Raw genomic sequence first — 8,010 nt, 5'->3', positions numbered from 1 at the left:
GCGGGGTTTTAGTAGGAAAAAGGAAGGTTTTGAGGAGAAAAAGGAGAGATTTGGGGATCTTAAGGGATGAAAGGGGCTTTTGAGGGGAAAAAAAGGGGTTTGGGGGGAGTTTTGAGCCAAAAAGTGAGGTTTTGGTGAAGTTTTGAGGCAAAAGTGGGAGTTTAGAGGAGATTTCAGGGGAAAAGGGGAGTTTTGGTGGAGTTTTGAGTGAAAAAGTTGCGTTTTGGTGGAGTTCCGAGGGACAAAAGGGGGAGTTTTGGGGTGTTTTCGGGGGAGTCTTTGGAGTGCCCAAGCGCATTCTGCGGGGCCAGCGCGGATCTGGGGGTGTGTGGCGCTGTGCGGGGGGTGGTCGCGGCGCGTGACGGCAGCCCCCCGCGCAGCGGCGGCGCGGGCCGTGTGCTGGCAGGAGCTGCGGCCGGACCTGGTGTGCGGGGGGCGCGGCGGGGACGGGCAGGTGCCGTACAGCGAGTGCTGCTGCCTGTACGGACACGCCTGGGGCGTGGACTGCGCCCTGTGCCCCGAGCGCCGCTCAAGGTGGGAGCCTCGGGGCACCCCCCCCGCTAACACAGGGACCCCTCAACATCCCCCACTCACCCCGTGGCGATGGGAGGGATCCAGCTGACCCCTCCATGCACCCCCATGATGGGACCCCAAGTGCCTCACTAAGAAGGTCGCGCGTAGCCCCCCACCCCCCCATCTCACGACCCCTTTGGGGGCCGTTTTTTATCCCCCCAGCACCAATCCCCCCTCCCCCTCAGCACCCTGACTCCCTTCCCAGCACCCAGAGCCCACCCCAGTGTCCAGACTCCCTCCCCAGCACCCAGAGCCCACCCCCAGCACTCAAACCCCCTCCCCAGCACCCCAAGCCCCCCTCTCCCAACCCCCCTCCATAGCACCCAGAGCCCTCCCCTAGTTACCCCAAACCCCCTCCCCAGCACCCTGTCCCCCCCAAGCCCCTCCCAACACCCAGACCCCCTGAGCCCACCCCCAGCACCCAAACCCCCTTCCCAACCCCCCTCTCCAGCACCCTGAGCCCACCTCCAACACCTAAACCCCCTCCCCAGCACCCCAAACCGCCTCCCCAACCCCCCTCCACAGCACCCAGAGCCCTCCCCCAGCACCCAAAACCCCTCCCCAGCACCCTGAGCCCACCTCCAGCACCCACACTCCCTCCCCAGCACCCAACCCCACCCCACAACCCCCTCCCCAGCACCCAAACCCCCTCCCCAGCACACTGAGCCCAACCCAGCATCCCTACCCAGCACCCTGACCCCCCACAACCCCCTCCCCAGCACCGAAACTCCCTCCTCTACCCCCTCCCCAGCACCCTGACCCCCCCACAACCCCCTCCCCAGCACTCAGCCACTCTCCCCAACCCTCTCCCCAGCACCCAAACCCCCACACCCAACCCCCTCCCCAGCCCCCCAACCCCCTCCCATTCCCGTTTACTGTGTCTGGGGGTCCCCCATAACCCCCCTCTCTCCTCTCTCTCTCCCCTCCCTCCTCCCCAGACGACTTCGAGTTCCTGTGCAACGTTCTGCGCCCCCCGGGCTACGTCGCCCCCCCCCTTCGAGCACCTCCCCCCCCTTACGCCCCCCCTTACAGCCCCGACTATTTCGGGGGGCCCCACCTCGCCCCCCCCACTCTGCCCCCCCCGTTCCGAATACGACCCTTCCTCTTTCGGGGCGGGGCTTGGCGGCATCGGCGCTCACGATCCTCTTTACGCCCCCCCCCGGTACGAGGGGGATGATTTTGAGGCCCCCCCTTTACCTTTCATCCCTCACCGACCTCGGGGACCCCGTTATAAACCCCCCGACCCCCACCCTGACCCCCACCCCGACCCCCACGCCTGGTCCTACCAAGCCCACGGAGCCTTGGTGGAGGAGGAAGAGGAGAAGGAAGAGGAGGAGGTTGAGTTTGGGGAGGGGGTGGGGTGGAGGGGGGGTGGATTTTGGGGTGCTGACCCCCAGTCTGACCCCCCCCAGCCCCAGGGGAGGAGTGTGGGGTGCTCAGTGGGTGCCGCCACGGGCGCTGCGTGCGGCTCCCCGACGGTTTCACCTGCAGCTGTGACCCCGGCTACCGGCTGGACCCGGCGCAGCTCGACTGTGTCGGTGAGACAACCCCCACACCAGCGTGAGCCCCCCCAAAACACACTGTCCCCCAAAACTAGCCTGAGCCCCCCCAAAACACAGACACCCCCCACACCAGCCTGAGCCCCCCAAAACCAGCCTGAGCCCCCTAAACCAGCCTGAGCCCCCCAAAACACAGACACCCCCACACCAGCCTGAGCCCCCCAAAACTAGCCTGAGCCCTCCAAAACAAAGACACCCCCAAACCGGCCTGAGCCCCCCCAAAACACACTGAGCCCCCCAAAACACAGACACCCCCACACCAGCCAGAGCCCTCCAAAACGAGCCTGAGCCCTCCAAAACACAGACACCCACAAACCAGCCTGAGCCCCCCAATACACAGACACCCCCACACCAGATTGAGCCCCCTAAAACAGACACCCCCACACCAGCCTGAGCCCCCAAACCAGCCTGACTCCCTCAAATCAGCCTGAGCCCCCTTTCAGTCTGACCCCCCCAACCAGACTGACCCCTCCCCCCAGCACCCTGACCACCCCCCAACACCAGGAGCCCCCTTTCAAGACTGAGCCCGCCTCGGCACCCAGAGCCCTGCCCCAGCACCCAGACCCCTCCCAAATTCCCTCCTCGGCACCCAAATTCCCTCCCTATTCCCCTCCCCAGCACCCTGAGCCCTCCCCCAGCACCCAAACCCCCTCCCAAACCCCTTCCCCACCACCCAGCCCTCCCCAGCACCCAACTCCCCCTCCCCAGCACCCTGATCCCCTCCCTCAGCACCCGATCCCCTCCCTAGCTCCTCCCCCAGCATCCAAACCCCCTCCCTCAGCACCCAGAGCCCTCCCCAGCACCCAGCCCCCCTCCAAAACTCCTTCCCCAGCACCCAAACCCTTTCCCAGCACCCTGAGCCCTTCCCCCAGTACCCAAAACCCCTCCCCAGCACCCAAACCCCCTCCCGAACTCCTTCCCCAGCACCCAAATCCCCTCCCGAGGACCCTCCCCTGCACCCTGAGCCCAACCCAGCACCCAAACCCACTCCCTCAGCACCCAAACCACCTCCTCAGCACCCAAATCCCCTCCAATCCTCCTCCCCCAGCACCCAAACCCCCTCCCCTCACACCAGCCTGAGCCCCCCAAAACACAGACACCCCCACACCAGCCTGAGCCCCCCCAAAACACACTGTCCCCCGACACCAGCCTGAGCTCCCCAAAACCAGCCTGAGCCCCTAAAAACACAGACACCCCGACACCAGCCTGAGCCCCCCAAAACCAGCCTGAGCCCCCCAAAACACAGACACCCCCACACACCAGCCTGAGCCCCCCAAAACACAGACATCCCACACCAGCCTGAGCCCCGTAAAACAAGTCTGAGCCCCCCAAAACACAGACACCCCCACACAAACCTGAGGCCCCCAAAACTAGCCTGAGCCCTCCAAAACACAGACACCTCAAAACCAGCCTGAGCCCCCAAAACACACTGAGCCCCCCAGACCAGACTGAGCCCCCCGAAACACAGAGTTCCCACACTAGCCTGAGCCCCCCAAAACCAGACTGAGCCCCCCAAAACACAATGAGCCCCCCAAACCAGATTGAGCCACCCAAAACACACTGAGCCCCCCAAAACACAGTCACCCCCCACACCAGCCTGAGCCCCCCCAAAACTAGCCTGAGCCCTCCAAAACACAGACACCCCCAAACCAGCCGGAGCCCCCCAAAACTAGCCTGAGCCCCCCAAAACACAGACACCCCCACACCAGATTGAGCCCCCTAAAACAGACACCCCCACACCAGCCTGAGCCCCCAAACCAGCCTGACTCCCTCAAATCAGCCTGAGCCCCCTTTCAGGTCTGACCCCCCCAACCAGACTGACCCCTCCCCCAGCACCCTGACCACCCCCCAACACCAGGAGCCCCCTTTCAAGACTGAGCCCGCCCCAGCACCCAGAGCCCTGCCCCAGCACCCAACCCCCTCCCAAATTCCCTCCTCGGCACCCAAATTCCCTCCCTATCCCCCTCCCCAGCACCCTGAGCCCTCCCCCAGCACCCAAACCCCCTCCCAAACTCCTTCCCCAGCACCCAGCCCTCCCCAGCACCCAACTCCCCCTCCCCAGCACCCTGATCCCCTCCCTCAGCACCCGATCCCCTCCCTAGCTCCTCCCCCAGCATCCAAACCCCCTCCCTCAGCACCCAGAGCCCTCCCCAGCACCCAAACCCCCTCCCAAACTCCTTCCCCAGCACGCAGCCCTCCCCAGCACCCAACTCCCCTCTCCCAGCACCCTAATCCCTTCCCTCAGCACCCAACCCCCTCCCTAGCTCCGTCCCCCAGCACCCAAACCCCCCTCCCCCAGCACCCAAACCCCCTCCCTCAGCACCCAGAGCGCTCCCCAGCACCCAGCCCCCCTCCGAAACTCCTTCCCCAGCAACCAAACCCCCTCCCCAGCACCCTGAGCCCTTTCCCCAGTACCCAAAACCCCTCCCCAGCACCCAAACCCCTTCCCGAACTCCTTCCCCAGCACCCAAACCCCCTCCCTATCCCCCTCCCCAGCACCCTGAGCCCAACCCAGCACCCAAACCCCCTCATTCAGCACCCAAACCCCCTCCCCAGCACCCGGGTCCCCCTCCCCCAGCACGCAGAGTCCTCCCCAGCACCCAAACCCCCTCCCTCAGCATCCAAACCCCCTCCCTATCCCCCTCCCCAGCACCCAAATCCCCTCCCTAGCTCCCAGGGCCCTCCTCAGCACCCAAATCCCCTCCAAACCTCCTCCCCCAGCACCCAAACCCCCTCCCCAGCACCCTGAGCCCTCCCCATCCCCCCCCCGCAAATACCCCATTAACCCCTTCTGTGCCGCCGCCCTCCCCAGACGTGGACGAGTGTTCGGGCCCCCCCCGCTGCCAGCCCGGCCGCTGCCTCAACACCGCGGGCTCGTTCCGCTGCCTGTGCCCCCCCGGCCTGGCCCCGCCGCTGCCTCCCCCGCGCCTGAGCCGCCCCCCGCCGTACTTATTGTGTAGATCAAGAGATTTAAGGCGGGGGGGGGGGCGGCATTGTGGCCCTCGGGATGATGGCGGGGGGGGGGCACCTATGCATGTGTCCCCCCTTGGCACCCGCTGTGCTCCCCCCTCTCAGTGTTAGGGGGTCGCGGGGGGAGGTTTGGGGGACCCCCCCACCCCAACACACACTGTTACAGAATAAAGGTTTTGTATAAAATGAGGGGGGTTTGTTTAGCCCCCCCCCGTTAGCAAATAGACGGGCCGAGGGGAGGGGCGGGGCCTGGCGCTGAGGGGAAAAGGGGCGGCTTTGGGTCTAAAGGCGGGAAAAAGGGGGTTTTGAGGGGGGAAAAAGGGGTTTTGGGGTCTTAAGGGATAAAAGGCAAGTTTTGAGGGCAAAAAAGGGGGAGTTTTAGGATCTTAAGGGATAAAAAGTGGTTTTGAGGTGAAAAAAGGGAGGTTTGGGGATCTTAAGGGATAAAAGGGGTTTTGAAGGGAAAAAGGGGGCATTGAGGGGAAAAACGGAGATTTTGAGGGGCTAAGGGGGCTTTGGGGGTCTTAAGGAATAAAAGGGGGGTTTTGAGGGGAAAAAGTGAAGATTTTGGGGTCTTAAGGGTTAAAAGAGGAGTTTTTGAGAGGAAAAGCGGGGTTTTAGTAGGAAAAAGGAAGGTTTTGAGGAGAAAAAGGAGAGATTTGGGGATCTTAAGGGATGAAAGGGGCTTTTGAGGGGAAAAAAAGGGGTTTGGGGGGAGTTTTGAGCCAAAAAGTGAGGTTTTGGTGAAGTTTTGAGGCAAAAGTGGGAGTTTAGAGGAGATTTCAGGGGAAAAGGGGAGTTTTGGTGGAGTTTTGAGTGAAAAAGTTGCGTTTTGGTGGAGTTCCGAGGGACAAAAGGGGGAGTTTTGGGGTGTTTTCGGGGGAGTCTTTGGAGTGCCCAAGCGCATTCTGCGGGGCCAGCGCGGATCTGGGGGTGTGTGGCGCTGTGCGGGGGGTGGTCGCGGCGCGTGACGGCAGCCCCCCGCGCAGCGGCGGCGCGGGCCGTGTGCTGGCAGGAGCTGCGGCCGGACCTGGTGTGCGGGGGGCGCGGCGGGACGGGCAGGTGCCGTACAGCGAGTGCTGCTGCCTGTACGGACACGCCTGGGGCGTGGACTGCGCCCTGTGCCCCGAGCGCCGCTCAGGTGGGAGCCTCGGGGCACCCCCCCGCTAACACAGGGACCCCTCAACATCCCCCACTCACCCCGTGGCGATGGGAGGGATCCAGCTGACCCCTCCATGCACCCCCATGATGGGACCCCAAGTGCCTCACTAAGAAGGTCGCGCGTAGCCCCCCACCCCCCCCATCTCACGACCCCTTTGGGGGCCGTTTTTATCCCCCCAGCACCAATCCCCCTCCCCCTCAGCACCCTGACTCCCTTCCCAGCACCCAGAGCCCACCCCAGTGTCCAGACTCCCTCCCCAGCACCCAGAGCCCACCCCCAGCACTCAAACCCCCTCCCCAGCACCCAAGCCCCCTCCCCAACCCCCTCCATAGCACCCAGAGCCCTCCCCTAGTACCCAAACCCCCTCCCCAGCACCCTGTCCCCCCCAAGCCCCTCCCAACACCCAGACCCCCTGAGCCCACCCCCAGCACCCAAACCCCCTTCCCAACCCCCTCTCCAGCACCCTGAGCCCACCTCCAACACCTAAACCCCCTCCCCAGCACCCAAACCGCCTCCCCAACCCCCTCCACAGCACCCAGAGCCCTCCCCCAGCACCCAAACCCCCTCCCCAGCACCCTGAGCCCACCTCCAGCACCCACACTCCCTCCCCAGCACCCAACCCCACCCCACAACCCCCTCCCCAGCACCCAAACCCCCTCCCCAGCACACTGAGCCCACCCCCAGCATCCCTACCCAGCACCCTGACCCCCCACAACCCCCTCCCCAGCACCGAAACTCCCTCCTCTACCCCCTCCCCAGCACCCTGACCCCCCCACAACCCCCTCCCCAGCACTCAGCCACTCTCCCCAACCCTCTCCCCAGCACCCAAACCCCCACCCCAACCCCCTCCCCAGCCCCCCAACCCCCTCCCATTCCCGTTTACTGTGTCTGGGGGTCCCCCATAACCCCCCTCTCTCCTCTCTCTCCCCTCCCTCCTCCCCAGACGACTTCGAGTTCCTGTGCAACGTTCTGCGCCCCCCGGGCTACGTCGCCCCCCCCTTCGAGCACCTCCCCCCCTTACGCCCCCCCTACCCCCCCCTTACAGCCCCGACTATTTCGGGGGGCCCCACCTCGCCCCCCCACTCTGCCCCCCCGTTCCGAATACGACCCTTCCTCTTTCGGGGCGGGGCTTGGCGGCATCGGCGCTCACGATCCTCTTTACGCCCCCCCCCCGGTACGAGGGGGATGATTTTGAGGCCCCCCCTTTACCTTTCATCCCTCACCGACCTCGGGGACCCCGTTATAAACCCCCCGACCCCCACCCTGACCCCCACCCCGACCCCCATGCCTGGTCCTACCAAGCCCACGGAGCCTTGGTGGAGGAGGAAGAGGAGAAGGAAGAGGAGGAGGCTGAGTTTGGGGAGGGGGTGGGGTGGAGGGGGGGTGGATTTTGGGGTGCTGACCCCCAGCCTGACCCCCCCAGCCCCAGGGGAGGAGTGTGGGGTGCTCAGTGGGTGCCGCCACGGGCGCTGCGTGCGGCTCCCCGACGGTTTCACCTGCAGCTGTGACCCCGGCTACCGGCTGGACCCGGCGCAGCTCGACTGTGTCGGTGAGACACCCCCACACCAGCCTGAGCCCCCCAAAACACAGACACCCCCACACCAGCCTGAGCCCCCCAAAACACAGACAACCCCACACCAGCCTGAGCCCCCAAAACACACTGTCCCCCAAAACCAGCCTGAGCCCCCCAAAACACAGACAACCCCACACCAGCCTGAGCCCCCAAAACACACTGTCCCCCAAAAC

The sequence above is a fragment of the Colius striatus genome, chromosome 17 (assembly GCF_028858725.1).
Source record: "Colius striatus isolate bColStr4 chromosome 17, bColStr4.1.hap1, whole genome shotgun sequence".
NCBI lineage: Eukaryota > Metazoa > Chordata > Aves > Coliiformes > Coliidae > Colius > Colius striatus.
The sequence above is the reverse complement of the archived record's forward strand: the minus strand, read 5'-3'. Positions refer to the sequence as shown.